The sequence below is a fragment of the Sciurus carolinensis genome, chromosome 6, assembly GCF_902686445.1.
Source record: "Sciurus carolinensis chromosome 6, mSciCar1.2, whole genome shotgun sequence".
Taxonomy (NCBI): domain Eukaryota; kingdom Metazoa; phylum Chordata; class Mammalia; order Rodentia; family Sciuridae; genus Sciurus; species Sciurus carolinensis.
Window position 1 is genome coordinate 10865815 of NC_062218.1, and position 25911 is coordinate 10891725.

Consider the following 25911-nt stretch of genomic DNA (forward strand, 5'->3'; position numbering starts at 1 on the left):
TATATACGTTTTCTTCTTAAAATAAATTCCATGAACTCATAAAGCTCTCGTCTGTAATCAAATGCAAAAGCACAGCATCCTATTCAGAGACTCTGAAACACACATATTGGAAAGCAAATCAGCCTTCCAGTCTCAGGTAAGACTGGTTCAGTTCAAAGGCAAGGGAGAAGCTTCTCCTGAATCCATGGAGGCAAGACAAGATGCTTCAGGTGGACTTGTACAGCAGCGTAGTGACATACTTCTTTTGTAGTGATGGGTTGCGCTGAGGACCATCACACTGTCCTTAATAGATAATGCATAGAGATGGTTCAGCATAACATGGTTGGGTTCAGGAAGTAAGGCTGGATCACAAGAAATATTAGTGTCCTTGTTAAGAATAACTTGGAGTAGGTGAGGAGGAAGGATGGGTGGGGATTTGAATCTCTCTTCAGATGGAAATACATACACTTCTTTAACATCAGGTCCAGGGGGTGAGCTGGAAAGATCTCGACAAGATGTCTCAGAGCTTTCCATAGAATCTGGTTTTAAAGCATCAAACACCTCAAAATCAGATTTCTTGGCATGGATCAAATTGTTGATCGTGCCAAGCTGACTGGTAATCACAGGCTATGATGTATCATGAACCCACTGTCCATCTACAATAAAACTGTATTGGTGCTCTCGCTCAGGGAGATCCAAGATGGCAACGAAGTCATTATGGCTCTGAATCAGTGGAATCTTGGTGCTCCAGTTGTTGAAAGACCCAGAAATGAAAACCTCCTTGCCTCCTTCAGACCAGCAGATAAAAGTAGGCCGGGCCTGCGGGGTGGGCTTTATGGAGTCATCCAAATCCTGCTGCCATGATACAAACTCTTTGTCCCCGGGGAGCTAGGAGTCCGGCAGGCTCAAGACGCGAGGTCGGCGGTGCTCCCCACTATGATCTTGTGCTCCTTGCCGGGCGCCATGACGCCCCCCCGACACCCAGTCGCTGGTGGTGTTTCCCGTGGCTGCAGCTCCAGTAGGGGGCCACCTTTATATTTTATACTTAGAAATACACTATCAAAAAGAATGTTCATACATATATTTTAATGTGATGATTTTTAAAATCTTCTATTTTAATGTTATTTTTAATGCCAATGACTACTATCTATATAAATTAATGTGTATTTTAATAGCCTCAAATCTACTACACTTCAAAGTTAAATTTAGAATCTTGAGAGATCTAACTACAATATTTTAGTGTAATAAACAAATTCAAGCTAACAGGGTACAAAATCAACATACAACAATCAGTAGCTTTTCTGTCCAGCAATAGTGAATTCACAGAGGAAGTAATCAGAAAAGTAATTGCACTTGCCACAGCCACAGAAAATAAAACTCTGAGGGATAAACCTGAGAAGGTGAAAGACCTGTGTTAGTCAGCTTCTTTCTTTCTTCCTTCCTTCCTTCCTTCCTTCCTTCCTTCCTTCCTTCCTTCCTTCCTTCCTCTTTCTTTCTTTCTTTCTTTTTTTCTTTCTTTCTTTCTTTCTTCTTTCTTTCTTTCTTTCTCTCTCTCTCTCTCTCTCTCTCTCTCTCTCTCTCTCTCTCTTTCTTTCTTTCTTTCTTTCTTTCTTTCTTTTTAAAACCGGGACTAAATGATCTGACAAGCACAACTGTAGAGGAGGCAAGGTTTATTTGGGCTCACCATTTCAGAGGTCTTGGTCCATAGCAGGCTGGGGCTCAAGTTGAGGCTGAACATCATGGCGGGAGTGGGTGGTGGAGGGAAGCAGCTCACATCAGGAAGGAGAAAGAGAGGAGAGAGAGAGAGAGAGAGAGAGAGAGAGAGAGAGAGAGAGAGAGACTGACTCTACTTTCCAGATACAAATGTCCCATAGCCATGCCCCCAATGAACCACTCCCTCCAGCCACACCCTACCTGCCTCTAGTTACCACTCAGTTAATCCCATCAGGGACTGATTAGGTTAAGGCTCCCACAACTCAATCATTTTTTCTCTGAACCTTCCTGCATTGTCTCACATATGAGCTTTAGGGGGACAACTCACATCCAAACCATAACAGACCTCCACAGTGAAAATTACAAAATGCAGAAGAAAGAAATTAGATCAAACTCAACCCCATTCCTCACCTGTATAAAAATAAACTCAAAATGGATCAGGGAGCTTAAGGTTGGACCCAAATTAAATTATTGGAGGAAAGCATAACACACTGGCAGAGGCAACAACCTTCTGGATAGGGTTCCCAAAACATAGGGGACAAACATAGGAATTGACCAATGGGATTGCATCAAATTAGAAAGTTTCTACACAGCAAAGGAAACAAAAATCAGATTGAAGAGACAACCTCCAGAATGAGAGAAAATCTTTGCCAGCTCTTCATCTGACAGAAGATTATTAATAGCCAGAATTTATAAAGAACCCAGAAAATCTAACAACCAAAAATAATAATCCAATCTGAAATAGGCAAATGATCTGAATAGGCAATTTTCAAAATAGTCAATAAATATATGAAAGAAATACTCAATGACTTTATCAGGGAAAACACAAATCAAAATTACATTGAGATTCCATCTCACTCAAGGTAGAAAATGACTTTTGTCAAAAGGCAAACCAACAAACCAATGCTGAAAACAGTGTGGTGAAGAAGGCACCCCTATATGCAATAGATGGTAATGTAAAATAGAAAAGCCGCCACGGTGAACATTAGGAGTCCTCCTTAAAAGCTGAAAAATAGATCTATGGTAAGATCCAGGTGTCGCACTTTTAAATATTTATCCAAAAAGAAGCAAGTCAGCCTACAAAAGAGATACCTACATACCCATGTTTATTGTTGCACTATTCATAAGAGCCAAGGCTGAAGTGAGCCTAGGTGTCTATAAACTGATTAATGCATAAATAAAATGTGGTAGATATGCACGATGGAGTATTTTTCAGCCATAAAAAGGATGACATCCTGTCATATGCAAGAAAATAAATGGAACTGGATGTCATCCTGTTAAGTAATATCAGCCAGAAACAGAAAGAGAGTACTGCAAGATTTCTTTCACATGTGGAAAGTAAGAAAACAAAACCAAAACAAAAAGACCTGAAAGTAGAATTACTAGGGATTGGGAGATTGGGAAGGGAACTAGTAGAAAGGAGACAGAAAAAGGGGTGAAAGAGGTTAGAAGAAGTTTGAATGGACGTGCTCAAAGCATAATATATGCATATACGCAATATCACAGTGAATCCTGGCAGTTTGCATGAGTCATGTGTATTAATAATTATAATAAAAATGAATATTTCAGGTAATATATTAGAATTACTTAAATATAAACTGTTTGGATTGCAAGGATATGACTTATTAAAGCATTTTTCGAGAATACAACATATTGTCAGCAACTCTAGACATCCAGATAATAGATCTCTTGAAATTGTTCTTCTCATATAACTGACAACTGGTAACATTTAACCAACATCTCCCCAACCTGTCCCCAGACAAAGCTGTGTTAGCACTGTTCTCTATTCTGCTTCTACAAGATCTTTTTTTTTTTTTTTTTTTTTTTAGTTTTCACATGTGAACACAACCAGGTAGTATTTATCCTTCTGTGTGTGGCTTATCATATTTAAAACAAGGCTTTCCAGGTTCATCCATGTTACCAAAATTGACAGTGTTTCTCTTTTGGTTATTATTACTCCATTCTATGTGCATACATTGTATCTAGTCATTTGTCTGTTGATGAGCATTCAGGTTGAATCTGTATGTTGGCTGTTGTAAACATCTCGCTAATTCTTTATGTATCATCAGATTCAAAAGAAAAAATAGATATTATTGACATATTTAAAATATCTCAAAATACTTATCTGAATATTGATAATTGGTTTGCAGAATCAAATGTGTTAAAATTGTGCATCAGAAAAAATGTGTTAAAATTGTGCATCAGAAATACATTCCCCAATTGCCTGATATCCACCAGTTAAAACCACTTGTAGAATTCAAAAGACATTATGTTTTCCTCCTAGTATCTAGCATAATGATTCAAGTATTCTTTTTTTAATACGGGTTGTGATTTTTATTTTATTTTATTTATTTCCATTCGCCCTTTGCTATTTCAATTATTAATGCATATTTATTTTACAAATTAATGGGTCTGTGGCATTTCCCAGGGAAATGTACATGCATATGTCATGCTTTGATCCTGTCCACCCTCCCTCTCACCCTCCCTCTCACCTTACCCTCATTCTTACCCTCCCTCATACCCTCCCCCTTACCCTCCCCCTTACCCTTTCTTTTCTCTCCCATCCTGTTCCTTTTGCCCTCCCCTAATGCTTGCTTTTCTACTTTCAGGTCATCTTCTTGTTTTAATTTCCACATATGAGAAAAGAAATGCAATAATTGTCTTCCTGTACCTGACTCATTTTACATATCATGATGACATCCATTTCTTTTTATTCTGGCATATTAGGAAGGAAATTCTCCATGGCTTTTATGTCCAGGTTACATTTTTTTTTTTTTTTAACTTCAAAGTCGCTGTAGTTTTCAAATCTCTCCATGTTTTTTATGTCTATATTACATTCCTTTTTTATTCAAAGACTCTGTCATTTTCAAATGTCCAAACTCACTTTTAGTGTTTGAAGTTCTCCTTGGCAACTTTATTATTCTTAGCTATGACAATCGTAGCTTCCTATTATTTTTACAAGAGCAATTATGATTGGCAGAAGTTGAGAAAGGAGAAATAGTGAACATTTGGTATACGGAGAGACTGAGTTGTTTATGAAATTTAACTTGACACCAGACGGTATAGCTTCACCCGTCATGTTTTGCTGTTTAATGCAGGCACCAAAGAGACAGGTATTTGCATTTGAGTGAAAGTTGGGTTATTCCAGACAAGATGGCAAAGGAAAGTGTTGTCGATGTTTAAAGCCGGTAGTGTGATTAAGGGATTGAGAAGTGCCTTTATACAGAACAGTTCTCCAAAACACACCTCCTGAGCTGTCAGCATCTGCAACATTGAAAGACTTTTAGAAATACACACTCTAAGGTTGGACCAAGACCTACAGAATCAGAGCTCTGGTGACAAGGCCAAGCAAACCTTCCAGGTACTTCTGATGCATGCCGACGTGCTTCTGAGCGAATAGTTTATAAACATAACAAAAATGATTAAAAGAATGCAATTTTTCCATCAAAATTTTGCTTGTTGATATGGCATGTTGAAATACAAAACAAAGCAGACAAACAAAGAACAGGAAACCAGGAAACGGCAGTGGGTAAGTGATAGATAAATTCTCGAATAGATTATGTGTGACTGTCCACGTCTACAGATGTTATCACAGGAGCACCAAAAGAGGAAGGAACTCAGTGGATTTTGAACAAGTATCTTTAATAATTCTGGAATAATTTGAACATGGAATGAAAACTACAAAAAGGTGTGATACTTCAAAACAGGTGGTATCCTTTTAAACTAAGGGAGGAATAACATTCTTAAGTATAAAAAATGACCACTGAATGGACAGATGTATTTCACTTCTAGGGGTCATGATACATTGGGTGAGACACCAACAAAAACAAAAAAATACCACAACAGAACCACAGGTCAGCAGGAAATAAGTGGATCAGCACTGTGGAAATTCCTCACTTCATATAATGTATAGAAGTGTATCCCATAGGAGAAGTTTTATTTTTAGAAACATAAACCAAAACATTTGCCATTTGGGGGAAAGAGTCAGCTTATGCCGTGGGCAGGGGTCCTGAAAACAAGAATTTCTCTTTTCATGGAAATTGTACTTGGAAAGGAAAAAAAAAAAAAAAAAAAAAGTGTTACATAAAACACTTACATATTGACTTGGGCCACCCCATTACTTCCCACAGGTTATTGCTCAAGGTTCTATAATCACAGATTCCTTAATAATCAACTTCTCCACAAAACCCACCATCATTCCTGGTCTCTAATTATTTTCACAGTCTCTAATCATGCACATGAACTTTTCATTCACATCTCTTGCCAGTGCCTTGCATTGCAACAGTTTGTCGTTTATTGATTTGCATTATTTATTCTCTTGTAGAATATTCAACAAGGTCATAGATTTCACCTTTCTATGGGTAGTTTCTGACATATATTCAACAATCAGTTATTTTTGCTGGAAAAATAGATGAACACATTAATGACTCTGATGTTGCTGCTATAGGAATATAGGCCTTCCACCAGACAGCATGACATATTTGTTTTTACATCAGCAGCTACATTGATGCTGACAATCATGACAGATTTCTCAGCTCCTATGATATTTTAGAACATTCTCAGGGAGAAGAAACAATGTCACTTTCACTAGTTCTTCATCTCATCATCTGAAGGAGCCACCTTTAACAATATTATATGCACCTTTAAATATTTTAAATTCTTTCATGTTTATAATCAAATAATGTATTAACATGACCTTTATTTTTATTCAACAATATGACACAGAACTCCATGACAAATGTAGGTTTGCTTCTTTCTATTCAACAGCTACAGGAAATTATATTGCATATTTTTGTCATGGTCTAGCTAACTAGTACTGAGTGATAGACACTTTTGCTTTCAACACCATACAATAAACAGTGGAAAAATTATAATTGAATTATATTAATTTATGATAAATTTTATCATATACAAAATATCTCATAAATGTAAGGAATTCCATTTCTGTTCTTTTTATATTACTAACACTCATCAATTGATGATAAGAATGATCCTCACCATAGAAATTAGTTTTTAAATGATCAAAATGGAGCTGAAATGAGAGAATGGAGATGTTCAGATTAATGTATATAGTTTAACAGGAATTCAGGAATAGCTACTTATTTGGAACGCAGAACACAGAACACAGAATGGCCAAGGGTACTGTTGCTCTGTCGCTGACAGATGAAGGTGTTGAAGGTCTTGGAGATTAAATCAAGCAAAGAAGGCAAAAGTGAAAATATTCTCTACATTTCTGTTAATACTGTTATATGCTTAAATGTCTTTTGAAAAAACATATTTTCCTCATTGACAGATCAGAATTGATAAGAAGGTAAATAAGTTATCATGAGGATAATATAAAAACATGCCAAGTTGTAAGACCCCCAAAAGTAAAAACATGAATAGATTTTCACTTTCCCATTTTTTGTTTATTTGTCAAATAAAAAAAAGTAAACACTTTTCAGTGGATCCGACAATCTTTTTCTTGTTCAAACTAACAATTGGAGCATAATGCAAGAATATTTGCAGAAGGGCACTGAAAATAAATGTCGATCTTGACAGAATTAAAGTTAAGTCTATCTATTCCTCAGAGCAGAGTGTTTGCTAAACTTCCCTCCTTCAGAAAGAGGGTTCAGAGTTTGGCTATTGTAATGGTTCCAGAATGTCATACCTTATTTGAGATTGACGGCTTTACCTATCCTGTAATGACTCTAGCCGTCTTTTGTGGGAATGATGGCCACGGTACCAGCCTATCTAAGTGAACTTCGCCCAGAGGTACAGGTGGCCCGTGATGACAAAACCATGAAACCTCTGCCATTTCACCTAGCAAGAAATGGATGCTGGCTTGCCAGCTGTCTTTCCTACACAAAAAGACTGTCCCCAAAATGCCCAGCAAATATTGTCTGTGACAAGATTCCTGGCATGTGTTTATTCAAAACCAGTCTCAGTGGGGAAAATGACGTAGTTAGAACAATGACTCAGTTCCTGAGAAAGGAAATTTTTCCTCTGTGTGCTGAACTTCTTGTGGCCCCCCCACCTGTACGTCAATGAATTATCATTGTTTTCTTTCACAGTATTATTTTACATACTATCAGGATTTACCATCGGGGAATAAAGGTTATTTTGGTGTTATTTTTTAAAATTTGGTTTAGTCCAAGCAATACCCTGACAAATTCTAGTGTACAAAACTGGAAATAAAAAAGAAATTATCTTTTGGCACACAATTGAATATAAGAGTCACAGGAAATAAGAACAGAGTTTTCATGCTTCCATGAATCATTTACATTGCTCCAAAAGCCAGAAAATATGCTTTTATTAAACTCTTCTAAGAAGGAAACTACATTTAAAAGTAAATGAAGTCATAAGGAAAATTGTGATGAGATATGACTTAATAGAAAATGCAATTGGAGTGCAGAAGACATCTTAAAATGTTGCTAAATATAGATGGACAAAAAATCCATGATAGTTTGAATTGGTTTTGTAAAGAGGCTTCACAAAGTAAATATTTTTTGATCTACTCCTGGGGAATACAAGGATTCCCTATATTTTTGAAAAATATATTTTATATACACATACATTTTTATGCATTTGTGTGACAATTACATCTATATTCAACATAAGTACACATATGGTATATACATATATCTTGTATACATACATATATATGTATGTGTGTGAATGTATATGCACACACCCAACTGCAGTTGAATTTTCTATTTTACTTCCACTGTAAACCAAAACTGAGGATTATGCATTTAGGAGAAGACAGCTGGCTGTCCCTTAACCCAACCATTCTTTCAATGTCCCCATATTTTCAGCAGATAAAGAGGGTCCATTCAACTGTAATCCTCCAAATTTTCTTCTCTAATTCTGACCAAAGAACATCCCAAATGTAGTAGGGCCAGTGACTGGAAGATTCATCTCTGCTGGACACGTGCTGGACTAAGTCTGCATTTTGGAACTTTGCAAAGGTTGTGATTCTTTTTTCTAGATGTCATGAAAATATGAGGGAAAATTAAATGAAAATTATGGTCATGGTTTGGCGAAACGTGGATTACCCAGTTTGTTAGTCTACAAAACCCTCATGTAGAATAGTATGCTAATGTTTGGAACAATTAACTGTTATAATTAACTGCCATAATTAAACTCAAATATCAGAAGAAGATCCAAGCTGTCCAAACGTGACCTGTGAAATGTGTGATTCGCATGCAGAATGATTGAGTCAGAAATATGTGTTCTGGGGCACAAGGATGACTTTAAAGGATAGGAGTTTTGTTCTGTGGTTCAAATGTTTTGTACACAGAAAAATAAAGAACTGGTTAACTGCTTTTTCTTCTCTTATTATTTCTTTATATTCAAAGGCAATCTGCCAACCTCTCTTGACATTTTTTCTATGTATCTATACACACTTATCCTACTAATTACTACTCTTTTTTTTTTTTTTTTTTTTTTTTTTTTTTTTGCGGTGCTGGGGATCAAACCCAGGGCCTTGTGCTTGCAAGGCAAACACTCTACTGACTGAGCTATCTCCCCAGCCCTAATTACTACTCTTGACTGCATTTTTTAATCATAAAATTTCCCTCAACCTGTTCTGATATAGGTGGAGATGTGTGTAGAATGTGGAAGAAAAGGAAATGCGTGACTGACCCATATGCTATTATTGAGGAGGGGGACAACAACCCTGGGAAAATTCTTGATTAATAACTTTTGCCACAAATAACTCAACGTTTAGACATTTAAAGTAGTTTTACCTACATAGCAAGTATTAATATTCACTGTGGATAACTGAGATTCACCACTGAACTGATAGTCAAGTGAAAAACTCACATCTCAGGTGACAGTGTGGTTCTTTTTTCCACTGTGACCTTTGATGTAAGTCAGATAAATTCAGTTTCTGAGTCATAGGAAGGAAAAATATAGGGAAGGATTTGAGGAAATCCTCTCCTTTACCAATCTAGACCCAGAAAATTCTGTATTGAACACTTACTAGATAATGCAGCAGTATTGCTAGTCATTATTCCTAAAGCTCAATAAGGTTAATGAAAGATCACAGGAAAATACATAAGTTACTCATATGAATAACACATTAAGTCCTAACTAAGACCTTTGTTCCAAAGGATATCAGCTAATTTACACAACTTAAAATGTAGATTTTGCATACATATTGAGGACTGGTCAATGAACCAAGTCAAATTGTGTAATGAATTCAGTAATTTTTAAGAGGGATTAATTAGGCTATTAATTAATTAGGTAATTATTCATTATGAATTAAGAAATTAAAAAGTGATAAATTATTTCGTTAGTAGATAATGGTTGACAATTGGTTATAAATTTCATAGCATTTATTATAACAGCATTAATCATGCACAGTTGTTCTTTTAATGTATGAGAGTAATTCCACGGTAATTCATTCAAAAACGGTATCTTTTATTCACATGAGGGAAACCGATTGTGTTAAGATACATTATATAATAAGATATATAAGATTAACATTTCATGTGCTCACAAATTATTTCTAAAATAATGAGACATATTTCTTGGTGAAATACCAGATAAATCTGTGAAATATTGCAATGCTAATTTGAGCAATATAACATCTAATTTACCTCATTACTGAATAATACATCTAAACTTTTTGTAGTATAAAAGATTTCATTGTGCATTGTGAATTCAAATGTAGTCCAACTTGGAGAGAAAAAGAAAATTCATCCTAATTAAAATAATTCAACAACTGCATTGTAAGGTTAATTGCACATTGGATTGGGCAGTAAGTTTCTTTCTACTTTATATTCTTGCATTAACACATAAATGTGGAGACTGTCACTTCCTTCCCAAACACAGGTCTTCTGGAGGGAACCCCTTCTGACTTTCACCCCTTTATACTCAATGCCTCGCTCTCCCTTAATGATCATCTTTAAATGTGGAGATGTGTGAGACATTTGGTAAGGTCCTAACAGGTAAGGAAATTTGCTTCCTTAAATGGGTGGATCTAATCTAACTTATCTCAAGTTCGGGAAATGTGTTGCACTTCCAAATTTGCTGCCACAAGGAACATAAACTAAGCACCCCAGAGAAGCCTTCCCCTGGCCTCTTTCTTGTGGTACCCAAATTCCTCACAGCACAGGCACCTGTGCCAGCAGTACATCAGGATGCTCTTCCTATTTCTTCCTCTCATTAAATTACCAAGCCAGGGGGTTAAGTTGGAAGGACTTCACCCCAGCTTCTTCTCTGTTGAGCAGAAAGAGCAAGATGAGAAAACACTTCCAGATCTTTACTCATTGACAATAACAAAACATGTAAAATATCTCATCGAGTATTCTGATACTCTTTGTAGGTTGTTGTGTACTTATCTATTAAATGTAGCTGGTTTTAATATTACCTTTTATTTCTGTGTTGATCTTCTTTCCAAATGTTCTGTATATTATCTAAAGTGAATTATTGGCAACTCTAGTAATTTTTTGTCCTTTGGATTGCCTCTTTTTTGCATTAACTACGTTACTTTTTTGCTTCATGTGTGTTGCATGGTGCAAACATGTCCATTGTAATGCTGATGACACTTCTGTGGATATTAAATATTGTACTTATCACTAGTAGTAATATTTGTACTAAAATCTCTTTCCTCTAATAGTATTGTAGTCAGTGCAGTTATGTCATGGTTGTTGATTGAATTGTATATCTTTACATCCTCTCGCTTCACTAAAGACATTTTATTTGTGCCATTGGAACTAACTTATTTCTCCTGCAACAAAAAGAATAGTTTGATCTTATTATTTTATAACTAACCTCACAATTTCTTCCTTTAGTTCTGATTGTTTGATTGACCCATATTGCTGGGTTTACTTCTGTTGCTTTGACATGTGTCTTATTTGTTGTGACTTTTTTTTTTTACTTTTTTCTTTGCCTATTACCTTCTTTCATTTTTTTAAAGTGTTAGTTGTAGATGAATTTTTTTAAAAATTATTTTTATATGGTTCTAAGGATCAAACCCAGTGCCTCACACATGCTAGGCAAGTGCTCTACCACTGAGCTACAAACCCAGCCCCCCTTTTATATTAATTGGATAATTTTAACTTAATAATTTAATTCACTTAACTTCTTAGTGCTTGATCTATGACTTAAAATGCATATCTTAACAACCAGAATCTACTTAAGTTTTGTACTGACTTTTATCAAAACGTGGAAATTTTATTCATGTATAGATCCACCCCCAATTTTTTGTTATTATTGTCATATATATTATATCGAAGTATTTTTTTGAAAAACTATTTTTGGTTGTAGATGGACATAATACCTTTATTTTATTTATGCATTTTTATGTGGTGCTGAGAATCAAACCCAGTGCCTAATCCATGCCAGGCAAATGCTCTAACACTGAGCCACAACCCAGCCCTGAAGTACTTTTAAAAAACTGACAATAGACAGCACATCTTTTAAATATTATTTTAGTCATATTTCTTTTAAGACCCTTCAGGAAAGAAAAAAGGATAAGTCTATGTCTATAGACTTCATTTTACACTATTAAAAATTTTATCTAACCATGCAGTTCAATTCATTTTCATCTTTCTGTGAACTTGAGTTAGCATCTTGTCATTCCCTTATTCTAAAATAATTTTACTCCCACCCACCTTCTTTAGTTTTTGTTGAATATAATGCATTTCTATGTGTAATTTCCTGTTAGAATTACATGCACAATGTTTTATTACATTGGTATTTAAATCAGTTGAGAAAAGAGGATACGTAATCAAATCATTTGGTAATTTCCTACAGAATTTTTTTCACTGGTGTTCTTTCTTTTTTTGGTACTTGGGATTGAACCCAGGAATGCTTAACCACTGAGTCACTTCCCCAGTAATTTTTTAGATTTTATTTAGAGACAGAATCTCACTGAGTTGCTGAGGCTGTCTTAGAACTTGCTATCCTCCTGCTGCAGGTTCCCGAAATGCTGGAGTTACAGGCATGTGCCACTGTGCCTGGTTGATATTCTTTCTTCAAAAGACTGGTGGAGCTGTAGCACAGAAGTCAATCCATAGCACCCCTATTGATCCAGGGACACAGCACGGGCATTCCCTGTTTAGTTGGCAGTGAGAATATTTCAGGTTGCCAGAGATGAGCGTTTCTTGCTAAGCTTGGATTCCTAGTAGCTGACTTTCATAGTTTATTTCTCAGTGTAGTTGAAGTGGTCTTCCAGGCAGTGTGCTTTTGCCTATATAGATGCTCTGGGTATGGCTTGGGGGCTGCCACCCACTCTGCCCAGGTCTTGATCTGCCTGCCATGTGTGGATGAAGTCTAATATATGCACCGATCTGTTTTGTTTGCTCCTTTATAAATAACACGTATTTAGGATAGTCCTAAATTGTCTCAAATCACAGCTGTGGCTCCAAGTTCCATTCTGGGAGGCAAACAAATGTCTAGAATATTCAATACAGTTCTTCAGAGACACAGCCTATCTGTTTAAACATTCGCTGCCTCACTACACCTCCAAGAAGTTCTCCAGTCAAACCAACTCCTCAGATAAACTAGCTGCAAACGGGCCAAAAGGCAATGTTTCTCATATCGCACAAGTTCACTTGGAATCAGAACAAAAGCTCCCATGTCTTTCATCTCAAGGTCTGAGCATTGGCTGCTAGTATCTGCAGGCTGTTTGCATCTTTCCGGATCCACCTTTTGTTCTACTTCGTTGATTATGATACCTTGCATTCCAGCTCCGGAGAAGATGAAATGACCCATTATTTAAGAAATGGTAAGGGCTACAGTGTTTAATTTCTAATCATAATGATGTAAGTTGGGGGGACACAGCCATATATTCACAGCTCCAGAAGACACCAAGGCAGGACAAATCTCACGGAGGTATTTCTGTGAAGGAGTACTTCGTGGTGACTACACTTTATGAGAAGGATGATGAAGGAGAGTGTTCTTATTCCATACACATAAATCCTACTACTAGCTCTGGTTATGGAACCATGAATATGCCGGTAGCCAAAGCTTCTCATCACTGACCCATTAGTGCCCTCAACTATGATCTCAAAATATAAAACTTTCCAAAAGTATATTATAGCTATGACTTTATATTATCCCAGACTGGTTCTCAGACAGGCTTGCCAAATTACCTTGTAGACAGTAATGTAAAATTATTGCTGATTTTAAGTATGAGGGTCACCCAGTGATTTCATGTTCTCATTCCACTGACTTGGATGCCACTTAATTCATGCAACCCTCGTGTGGAAGTCAAATTTTGTTAAAGAATGACATATGACCTCTTTTTCTGTTTGACATTGCAATTTATGTGCTGGAGAGCCCAGTATATCTCACCGATTTTACATTTTCAGACTCCATGATTATCCTGAATTCATAATTAATTTGTATAGGAATGAAAGTAATACTAGCTGTGTATCTGGTTTTGGTCATCGTGATTCTTCTAATCAAATTCAGATTGATTTATTTATGAAAAGAACAAAAATATTTAGAATTTATTTTTGTTTTTGTTCTGATATACATATATATATATATTATTTTTACAGACTGCATTTTGATTCATTGTACACAAATGGGGTACAACTTGTTGTTTCTATGACCCACATTTTGACCCAGTTATCCCACTCCTTGATTTATACCCAAAGGACTTAGAATTTATTTTTGACTGTATGTAGCACACAGGATCTATGTGACCCTCAATACTGAATGTTTCCCTGTCTTGGGAAAATGGAGCTTTATATGTCTCCCTTATTTAATTGCTAAAAGCCAAAAGACCAACCATACAGCATTTAGAAATCTGGTGTGTGTGCATTTTAGTTCTAAGAACACCTTTTTTTGTGTGAGGAGCACCATATTATTAAATGAATCTTGACGTGTCAGCGGAAAATCAGGGTTCACATGCCTTTTCTTCTTCTCGTCCCTTCCACCTGGCTATCTTTGGTCTTGGCAGAGTGAAGCCAACAGAGCTGACTCTGCTATAATAAATTGGTGAGAAAAAGTCTAGCATTTGTCACTTCAGTGACTCCATGGATTTTTTTTTGGGGGGGGGATACCCAGGATTGAAGTTAGGGGCATGCAAACACGAAGCCACATCCCCAGTCCTATGTTGTATTTTATTTGGAGACAGGGTCTCACTGAGTTGCTTAGTGCCTTGCCATTGCTGAGGCTGGCTTTGAACTGCCAATCCTCCTATCTTAGCCTCCTGAGCCTCTGGGATTACAGACATGAGCCACTGCATCCAACTTCCATATTTTTTTGCTATTTTGTTTTCTTTTGTTTGGTATTAACTTCATGGTTTGCAGGAAAAGGGAGGAGAGCCCTCAAAATCCCTCCTGGTTACACATGTCTTTATCAGCAAGGATACTTCATTCATTTGGTATCCAGACTTGACCACAGGGAGAGTCTCTAATAGGCTTATGTTACTACTATTTTGACTGACATCCTATGCAGGCATGGGGACTAGAGAAGTTGAGACTCTCAAGAGTGACAGTGGGATGGACCGTAAGAAAAACAGAAAGAAAGAGAGACCCCATCCTTCTAGCTATCCCTGCTAAGGTACAGACCCATGTTGAGGTTATCCTGCAAGGCTGCCGAGCTTTAACTCACCACAGTTTGGTAAAAGACATCACGTGAGTCCAGCAGAGTATCCAACCAATCTAAAATGCAAAGAATGAGAGGTGGAAAGCCTAACTTGAGTTAAACCATTAAACTTTCAAGTGGTTTGTTACAGCATAACGAGGAACTGAGATGAGTGGCGTTCTTGACATTTCAATCTGCACTTGAATCATCTGAGTATCTTGAAGAGTTTCAGAACATGATTCAGTGGGCTGAGCTCAGGTTGGAGAGTCTACGTTTTCTATAAGCAACCAATTAAAATCAGCCATGCTCCTCTGTGGACCACATTTTGAGTTGCAAGGTTCTACAGAACCAATACTTCATTGTTCTTGATTCTTCCTGAGACCATCACTGACAATTCCTTTGTATGAAAAACCCACATAAATACTCTAGTTTTCAAGTCATCTTTAATAGAGTAGTGAGCATAGAAGATATGTCATTCTAGTAATACAGATGGGCAAATATGTCAGTGAGTGTGTGTGTTTATGAAACCCATGTTTTCAATGTGTGAGAAGCCTAACCCTTTACCCTTTTACTGTTCAAATAAAAGGGTTCAGTCTCCAGAACACAATCATCTAAAAGAATCCTCAAAAGAATTATATCCCTTCTTACTATTTCTTACTCTAATCTCCTTTGCATTGAATCCTGCTATGTGATTTTCCCCAATGGATTTGGAATCTTGATGTGCTAACTTATCTCTACCCAGGCAATACTTCTTTTCTTTGTTGCACTTCATATGTTTTGTGAACACAGTTATTTGTCCTATACACTCTTATGATGTTTGGGAGTAACCAAGAATTCAGGGTATATTGTTATAGAATCAACAACAAAAATTGAATAGCATATATTTTATTCTCAGACTTTGTTTATTGTTTGAGTCCATTGTCACCTGGGTTCCTTCAGCTCCCAATTACAGTTGGCTTCCTTCTTCTTTGTGGCTGTACGCATTCACTAGCCCCCACTTCTAACATTTCTCTTATTTTTTAGCTTAATAATCTTGTACAAACCAGGTTCTTCATCTAAGTGCATAGATTCTAAAATTATTAAGGCAGTCTGCTGAAATTACTGTGGTCCAGCCTTTCAAAGAGCCCTGTATATGGTGATAAAGCTGTGCCTATGGATTGCTGCCTTCATATTCATTTTTACTATTGAAAACGTGTGTCTTAGAAATACTAAGTGGAGTGATTTAGAGAGGTCTGGACAAAGAATCAAAGGAAAAGCTATCTGCATCTAAGTCTCCTCTTCTCTTCTGCTTCTAGAATCTGAGTATGTTCTCTCTTTTCTATATCCAAAACCCTTGTCTGTCTTGCAGTAACTGAATATCTGATCATTTTTTGCAAATTCATTTCTGCCCTATTCTTTCAAATCATTATTCTTCAGTAACAGAAAGAAGTCAATTTAGGAAGTTATTATAGGCACACAGAGTCATTCTATTATAACTAATGCATTACTTAATATTAAGCTTCTTCTGTATTCTTGATAACCAACTCCAAATCTTTAAGCCAGTTCTGGTGGCAAATTCTTTACCTGTAGCTGAGTCATTAGCTGACACATTGAAGGGTACTTTGACAGTACTCCTCTCAAGTCAGAGCATAAGCAGTCTCCTCTTGCTAGAATTGCTGTCATTGATGCTGTGAATCAAACTCCACTCTATGCTTTTAGTGTGCTTGTCAAAACTCTGAAGTTCTAGTGTAGATCTCAAACACACATTAAAAATCTATAAATCTTGATCTTATTCAAAATCTCTAACAATCTAGAAACGTGGCTAAAAGTTACATTAATGTAGAAGCAATATGAGTTGAATATTTACATATATTTTAACTTAAATTGTGACCATTCTAAAATGAATTGAGAAATTACAGTCTTACACAGTAGCATATAATAACCATGTACAATCTTCATAATTGTGTAATGAAATGGTAAAGGTGTAAAATCATGGGTTTGAAAGGCAGGCCATTCATTTCAGATGAAATTGTCGTGAAACTTCTATAAGAATAAAATTGGCATTCTAAGACACTATTTGAGGGGTATTTTTCCTCCAGCACTTTAGGATTGAACTCATTTATTCTGTTATTTGAAGCAGGTCATGAAACAGGTGGAGTTTCCCACATTAGAGGTGAGAAGAGTTCATTCATAAACAGTAATAACAGAAGAGTTAACAATTCCAGAAGGAAACAACAAACATTTATTGGAAGAGATGAAAACCAAGTTGGCAAAATACTCAGCCATGACTACTTACCTCATTTTTGCAGAATTGTCCCAGTGTATGGTTCTCTCGACAACCTGGAAGTAATGCTGTCCAGTTTCCTAAGTACACAGAGGGCTCCATTAAACACTGGGCCTTGGCATTGGAAATGGCCTTCTCACCTATCCATGGCTTAATAAAATGATCACAAGGTGAGAGAACAAATTGAGTAGAATCAGGACAAGATAAGAAACTTAAGTCTGAAAAAGCAAGAGGAAGCAGGTATTCAACGCCTCTTTTTCTATAGAGACAAAGTTGTAGGAATCTATGCTCATTTTACCCTGCTAAGCACATTTTTGATTTCCTATTCCAACAATTCTGATTCAGGTTCTATTACTATTTCTATTTCATAGAAGAGGAAAGTGGGACAAATGTTGATTTTCTCAAGTTAACATAGTATATATTTTGGCAATATGAATATTTGCAGTTGTGCACACTTACAAATATATAATACGTATTAATATATATATAGTACATATATGACTCTCATGTTGCAAGTATGCTTGTGAATGCTGGTGTAGTGCTCGAGACTCTGGGATTTGAAGGACAAGAGTTGGGGATTAGAAGTCAGTTGCCTTTGCCTCAACTTCATGATATTCAGCACAACTCCTGTTTTGCTTCAGCTTCAGCACTTACTACCACTCAGCACATGGTAACAGGCACACAATGGGAAGATGATAGACAATGAATTTCAGCTGGTATTTTTTGTTATCTTCTAAATGTCTGACACAAAACCAATAAGTAACACCCATTCAAAGAGTTTTGGTTAGTTGCATTAGAAACCCATTATAATTTCCATTTTTAAAAAAAAAATTAACACATAAGTGTTTAATTATATAGGTCATACATTTCTGGTATTTGTTTTTTTATTTTTTTTATTTTTAGAGACTGTATTTTGATTCATTGTACACAAATGGGGTACATCATTTTGTTTCTGTGGTTGTGCATGATGTGGATTCACACCATTCATGTAATCATACATGTACATAGGATATTGATGTCTGTCTCATTCCACCATTTTTCATACCCCCTTCCCTCTCATTTCCCTCTACATAATCTAAAGTTCCTCCATTCTTCTCTCATCCACACCTCCCACCCCCATTATCTATCATCATCCACTTGTAAGGGAAAATATTCAGTCTTTGATTTTTTGGGATTGGCTTATTTCACTTAACATGATATTATCCAATTCATCCATTTATCTGCAAATGCCATAATATTATTTGTCTTTATTGCTGAATAATATTCCTTTGTGTATATATACCACAGTTTCATTATCCATTCATCTCATGAAGGGCATCTAGGTTGGTTCCACAATCTAGCTGCATTACTGTAGTATGCTAATTTTAAGTCCTTTGGGTATAAGCCGAGGAGTGGGATAACTAGGTCAAAAGGTGGGTTCATTACAAATTTTCTGAGGATTCTCCTAATAACGATCTTTATTTAGATATTTTAGAACTACATATACTGACTTATTAGGTCTTCAGCTACAGAGTCAAAAAACCACTTTTGGTGACTTAGGAGAGAGAAGAGGGAAGGAAAGGGGGTCAAGCTACATCACAAAGAGTGACAGAGCCAAATAAACACAAGGTGAAGCCCTTGTAGAACAAGCCTGGAATAAATTCTGCAGTTGTGCTTCACGTCTCCATCTCCCAAAGCACTCACTGAACTACAGTCCAATCTCATTACATGAAAACTTTAAACCATTACTACACACTTGTTTTTCCCTGGTTTGTTTATAAACATGTGCTCAAGATACAGATTGGTCAAGACTCACATTAGGATTCAATACAAAAGCAAATATTTCACCAAAGACTTTAGAAAGTCACTCATGTTTACAGAAACAACACTTTTAGAGATGTACTTGCATTTCTTTTAAATGTAGCTACATTTTCATAGGTAAGCACCTATATTATCAATATTGGGGTTAGGGAACTTTATTATGCTTCCATGAAAATCACTTCTATGTTGAAATTCAAAGGGTAAGATATATTTTTAAAACACTGTAACTGAGTTTATATTTGTATGATGAAATGATCTCTTCAACACTAAGTATCCAGAAATGAAAAAATATAAATGTACATGTTGAATCCCATCTGCCCCACCACATGGAGGTGGGAGGCCAGTAGCTAAGCCTGCCCCTCTGACCCCCCTAATTCTAAGGGACACTGCTTTTGCCTTCATGCTGACTCAGCACACCCTCCCTGGGACTGTCCAGCTTCTTTGGAGGCTGGTGCAGGCACTTTGAATTATTCCTGAGGGCATGGCCACCATCATTGGAAGGATGGCTCCCTTCCTGAGACACCTGCAGGAGACTGGAGGCCCAAAGACAGGTACCTCTATTTACTCATTTACATCCTACACCCTTCCCCATCCTCTTGTTCACAACTAGAAATACTGTAAATGATAATTGAACTGATCCTGTTCATTAAAATAATGTTAAAGCCTTTATACGGGCTATCTGGTTCAGGAATGCATTGTCTCTATATTGGGTGCTACTAGCATTGATCTCCCCTTCAGGGAACAGGTACTGGAAAACTGCAGGGTCACAATAAGCCTGCGGGAGGGGGGGGTGCTTTAGTATCTCTGATCTTCACTGCTAGAGAGGAATATATAGAAACAATATGAAAAAACAAGGGAAGAAAGTATCCCTAACAAACCAAGATGCTACTGTGATAGAATCCAATGACAAAATAGCAGTAGAAATGACAGAAAAGTTTAGAATCTGCATAATTAAAATGATCCATGAAGCAAAAGACAAGATAAGAGAGCAAATGCAGGCAATGCATGACCATTCCAGTAAACAGTTAAAAGAGCAAATGCAGGAAGCAAAAGAACACCTCAATAAAGAGATAGCAATTCTGGAAAAAAAAAAAAAAACAGAAATACTTGAAATGAAAGAAACAATAAAACAAATTAAAAACTCAACAGAATTCATCGCCAACAGAATAGATCTCATGAAAGACAGAATCTCAGATAATGAAGACAAAATATTAATCTTGAAAATAAAGTTGAACAAACTGAGAAGATGTTAAGAAGTCATGAATGGAACCTCCAAGAATTATGGGATATCATGAAAAGACTGAATTTAAGAATTATTGGGATTGAGGAAGGTACAGAGATACAAACCAAAGGCATTAACAACCTGTTCAATGAAATAATATCAAAAATTTTTCCAAACCTTAAAAATGAAGTGGAAAATCAAATACAAGAGGCTTACAGAACACCAGGTGCACCAAATTACAACAGATCCACACCAAGACACATTATAATGAAAATAACTGCCATACAAAATAAAGATAGGATTTTAATGGCTGTGTGACAAAAGCATCAGATTACATATGAGGGAAACCAATACAGATATCAGCAGATTTCTCAGCCCAGACTCTAAAAGCAAGAAGGGCCTGGAACAATACATTTCAAGCTCTGACAGAACACAGATGCCAACCAAGAATCATATACCCAGCAAAACTCACATTCAGAATTGACAATGAAATAAAATCTTTCCATGATAAACAAAAGTTAAAAGAATTTACAAATAGAAATCTTGCCCTGCAGAACATTCTCAGCAAAATATTTCGTGAGGAGGAAGTGAAAAGCAACAATACAAGTCAGCATAGGGAGAAACTACCCTAAAGGAAAAGCCAATCAAAGGAGAAGCCAAGTCAAGTTAAAAACCATAAATAAGCCAAAATGACCAAGAATACAAATCATATCACAATAATAACCCTAAATGTCAATGGCCTAAATTCAATAATCAAAAGACCTAGACTGGTATATTGGATTAAAAAGAAAGACTTAACATGCTTCAAGAGACTCATCTCATAGAAAAAGACATCCACAGATTAAAGGTTAAAGGATGGGGAAAAACATACCATGCACATGGATCCAGTAAAAAAGCACAGGTCTCCATCCTCATATCAGATAAAGTGGACTTCAAACCTAAATTAGTCAGAAGGGATAAAGAAGGACATTTCATACTGCTTAAGGGAACCATAAAACAGGAAGATATAACAATTTTAAATATTTATGCCCCAAACAATGGAGCATCTATGTATATCAAACAAACCCTTCTCAATTTTAAGAATCAAATAGACCAAAACACATTCAGAGTAGGGGACTTTAACACACCACTCTCACCACTGGATAGATCCTCCAAACAAAAACTGAACAAAGAAACTGTAGAACTAAATAATACAATCAATGATATACACTTAATGAATATTCACAGAGTATTTCATCCATCATCAAGCAAATATACTTTCTTCTCAGCAGCTCATGGATCCATCTACAAAATAGACCAAATGCTATGCTTCAAAGGAGCCATTAGTAAACACAAGAAAACCAGAGATCCTACCCTGTATCCTATCAGATGATAATGGAATGCAATTAGAAATGAATGATAAAATAAAAAAAAACTACTCATACATGTAGAGACTAAATAATATGCTATTGAATGATGCAATGATAACAGAAGATCAGGGTAGAAATAAAAAAATTCTTAGAAGTAAATGAGAACAATGACACAACATATCAAAATCTCTGGGATACTCTGAAACCAGCCCTAAGAGGAAAGTTCATTGCATTGAGCTCATACATTAAAAAAATAAAAAGTCAGCAACTAAATGAACTAACATTACATCTCAAAGCCCTAGAAAAAGAAGAAGAGATCAACACATAAAATAGTAGAAGACAGGAAATAATTAAAATCAGAGCTGAAATCAATGAAATTGAAACAATTCAAAAAATGGACAATACAAAAAGTTTGTTCTTTGGAAAAGTAAACAAAATTGATAAACCCTGGCCACACTAACAAAGAGAAGGAGAGAGAAAACTCAAATTACTAGAATTTGTGATGAAAAAGGAAAGATCACAACAGACACCTTTGAAATACATAACATAATTAGAAGCTACTTTGGAAATCTATACTCCAACAAAATAGAAAATATCGAAGACATTGACAAATATTTAGAGTCACATGATCCTCCCAAACCGAGTCAGGAAGACGTACACAATCTAAACAGATCAATTTCAAGCACCAAAACAGAAGAAGCCATCAAAAGCCTACCAACAAAGAAGTCCCAGGACCAGATGGATTCTCAGCCGAATTCTGCAAGACCTTTAAAGAAGAACTGATACCAATACTCCTCAAAGTATTCTAGGAAATAGAAAAGGAGTGAACCCTTCCAAATTCATTCTATGAGGCTAGTCTCACTCTGATACTGAAACCAGACAAAGACACATCAAGGAAAGAAAACTTTAGACCAATATCCCTGATGAACATAGATGCAAAAATCCTTAACAAAATACTGGCAAATCACATACAAAAATATATTAAAAAGATAGTGCACCATGATCAAGTGGGGTTTATCCCAGGGATGCAAGGATGGTTCAACATCCAGAAATCAATAAATGTATTCACCATATCAATAGACTTAAAGTTAAGAATCACATGATTATTTCAATAGATGCCAAAAAAGCATTTGATAAAATACAGCACCCCTTCATGCTCAAAACACTAGAAAAAATAGGGATAGTGGGAACATTCCTTAACATTGTAAAGGCCATCTATGCTAAGCCCATGGCTAATATCATTCTAAATGGTGAAAAACTGAAAGCATTCCCCCTAAAAACTGGAACAAGGCAGGGATGCCCTCTTTCACCACTTCTATTCAACATTGCCCTTGAAACTCTAGCCAGAGCAATTAGACCAAAGAAATTAAAGGGATATGAATAGGAAAAGAAGAACTCAAACTATCCCTATTTGCTGAAGATATGATTATATACTTGGAGGAACCAGGAAATTCCACCAGAAAACTTTTAGAACTCATAAGTGAATTCAGTAAAGTAGTGGGATATAAGATCAACATCATGCTTAATGGAGAAAAACTGAAAGCATTCCTTCTAAAAACTGGAACAAGAGAGGGATACCCTCTATTGCCACCCACTTCTATTCAACATCGTCCTTGAAACACTTGCCAGAGCAATTAGACAGACCAAAGAAATACAAACCAGACAAGAAGAACTAAAGGTGTCACTATTTGCTGATGACATGATCCTATATCTGGAAGATCCAAAAAAACTCCACTAGAAAACTTCTAGAACAAATAAATGAATTCAGCAAAGTAACAGGACATAAAATCAATACACATAAATCTAATTCATTTCTATTCATAAGTGATGAATCCTCTGAAAGAGAAATTAGAAAAACCACTCCATTAACAATAGCCTCAAAAAAATAAATAAAATACTTGGGAATTAATCTAACAAAAGAGGTGAAAGACCTCTACAATGAAAACTACAGATCATTAAAGAAAGAAATTGAAGAAAACCTTAGAAGATGGAAAGATCTCCCATATTCTTGGATAGACAGAATTAACATTGTTGAAATGGCCATTCTACCAAAGGCACTATACAGATGCAATGCAATTCCAATTAAAATCCCAATGACATTCTTCACAGAAATAGAGAAAGCAATCATGAACTTCATTTGGAAGAACAAGAGACCTCCAATAGCCAAAACAATCCTGAGCAGGAAAAGTGAAGCAGGAGGCATCACAATACCAGACCTTAAACTATACTACAGAGCAATAGTAACAAAAACAGCATGGTATTGGCATCAAAATAGACAGGCAGACCACTGGTACAGAATAGAAGACAAAGAGACAAAACCACATAAATATAGTCACTTCATACTAGACAAAAGAGCCGAAAACATACAATGGAGAAAAGATAGCCTGTTCAACAAATGATGCTGGAAAAACTGGAAATCCATATGTAGTAAAACAAAATTAAAACTCTATTTCTCACCCTGCACAAAACTCAACTCAAAATGGATCAAGGACATAGGAATTAGACTAGAGACCCTGCACCTAATATAAGACAAAGTAGACCCGGATCTTCATCATGTTGGCTTAGGATCAGACTTCCTCAACAAGACTCCCAAAGCACAAGAAATCAAAGCAAGAATCAATAAATGGGATGGACTTAAACTAAAATCTTTTTCTCAGCAAAGGATACAATCACAAATGTGAAGAGAGAGCCTACAGAGTGGGAGATAATCTTTTCCACACACACTTCAGATAGAGCACTTATCTCCAAAATTTATAAAGAACTTACAAAACTTTACACCAAAAATACAAAAAACCGAATTAATAAATGGGCCAAAGAACTGGACAGACACTACAGAAGAAGACACACAGGCAATTAATAAATATATGAAAAAGTGTTCAACATCTCTAGTAATTAGAAAAATGCCAATTAAAAGAACTCTAAGATTTCATCTTACCCCAATTAGAATGGTTATTATCAAGAACACAAATAATAATAGATGTTGATGTGGATGTGGGGAAAAAGGCAAACTTTTACATTGCTGGTGGAGTGGCAAATTGGTGCAGCCACTCTAGAAAGCAGTGTGGAGAATCTTTAGAAAATTTGGAATGGACCCACCTTTTGACCTAGTTATCCCACCCCTCATTTTATACCCAAAGGACTTAAAATCAGCACACTACAGGAACACAGCTACATCAATGTTTATAGCAGCTCAGTTCACAATAGCTAGATTGTGGAACTAACCTAGATGCCCTTCAACAGATGAATGGCTAAAGAAACTGTGGTATATATATATATACACAATGGAATATTATTCAGCCATAAAGAAGAATAATATTATGCCATGTGCAGATAAATGGATAGAATTGGAGAATATCATGCTAAGTGAAATAAGCCAATCCCCAATACCAAATGCTGATTGTTTTCCCTGATAAGTGGAGAATGATATATAATGGGGGTGGGGATGAGGAGGGAGAGAAGAATGGGGGAACTTTAGATTATACAGATGGAAATGAGAGGGAGAGAGGTATGAAAAATGGTGGAATGAGGCAGACATCATTACCCTATGTACATGTATGATGACACGAATGGTATGAATCTACATTGTGCACAACCATAGAAATGAAGTGATGTACCCACTTGTGCACAATGAATCAAAATGCAGTCTGTAAAAAATTAAAAGATTAAAAAAATAATAAAACCACTATGAAGTGACAAAAAAAAAAAAAGATACCGAACGTGATTTCAAACAGATATCCTTCTGTTTTCTTTGCTATGGCTCCATTTATTCTGTGGATTAGGAATCAATGTAACTTTTTTCCTTTCTTGAAGAAACTGTCACTCTTTAGGGATCACATACAGGAGTGATCAATCCTATTTTCTATTTTGACAGCTCTAGAGTTAGTGAGAGCAGAGGTCATGTGCCCACCGTGTGATGACCTTAAGAATTTGCTTCTGTGCAGAGACAAAATGAAATAATGTGAAGCACAGAGAAAGGGAAGGAAACAGTGCTACCCTCATGCTACCTTGAGAGCATATTTGCAGTCTGCCTAGCATCCTGCTGTAAAACATTTGAC

General features: G+C 36.2%; 1 pseudogene; it reads right to left on the reverse strand.

Annotated features, from left to right (window-relative positions):
* Positions 1-205: 205 nt before the first annotated feature.
* On the reverse strand, positions 206-13398 carry LOC124986960 (5'-AMP-activated protein kinase subunit beta-2-like; annotated as a pseudogene).
* Between the last annotated feature and the right edge of the window lie 12513 nt (positions 13399-25911).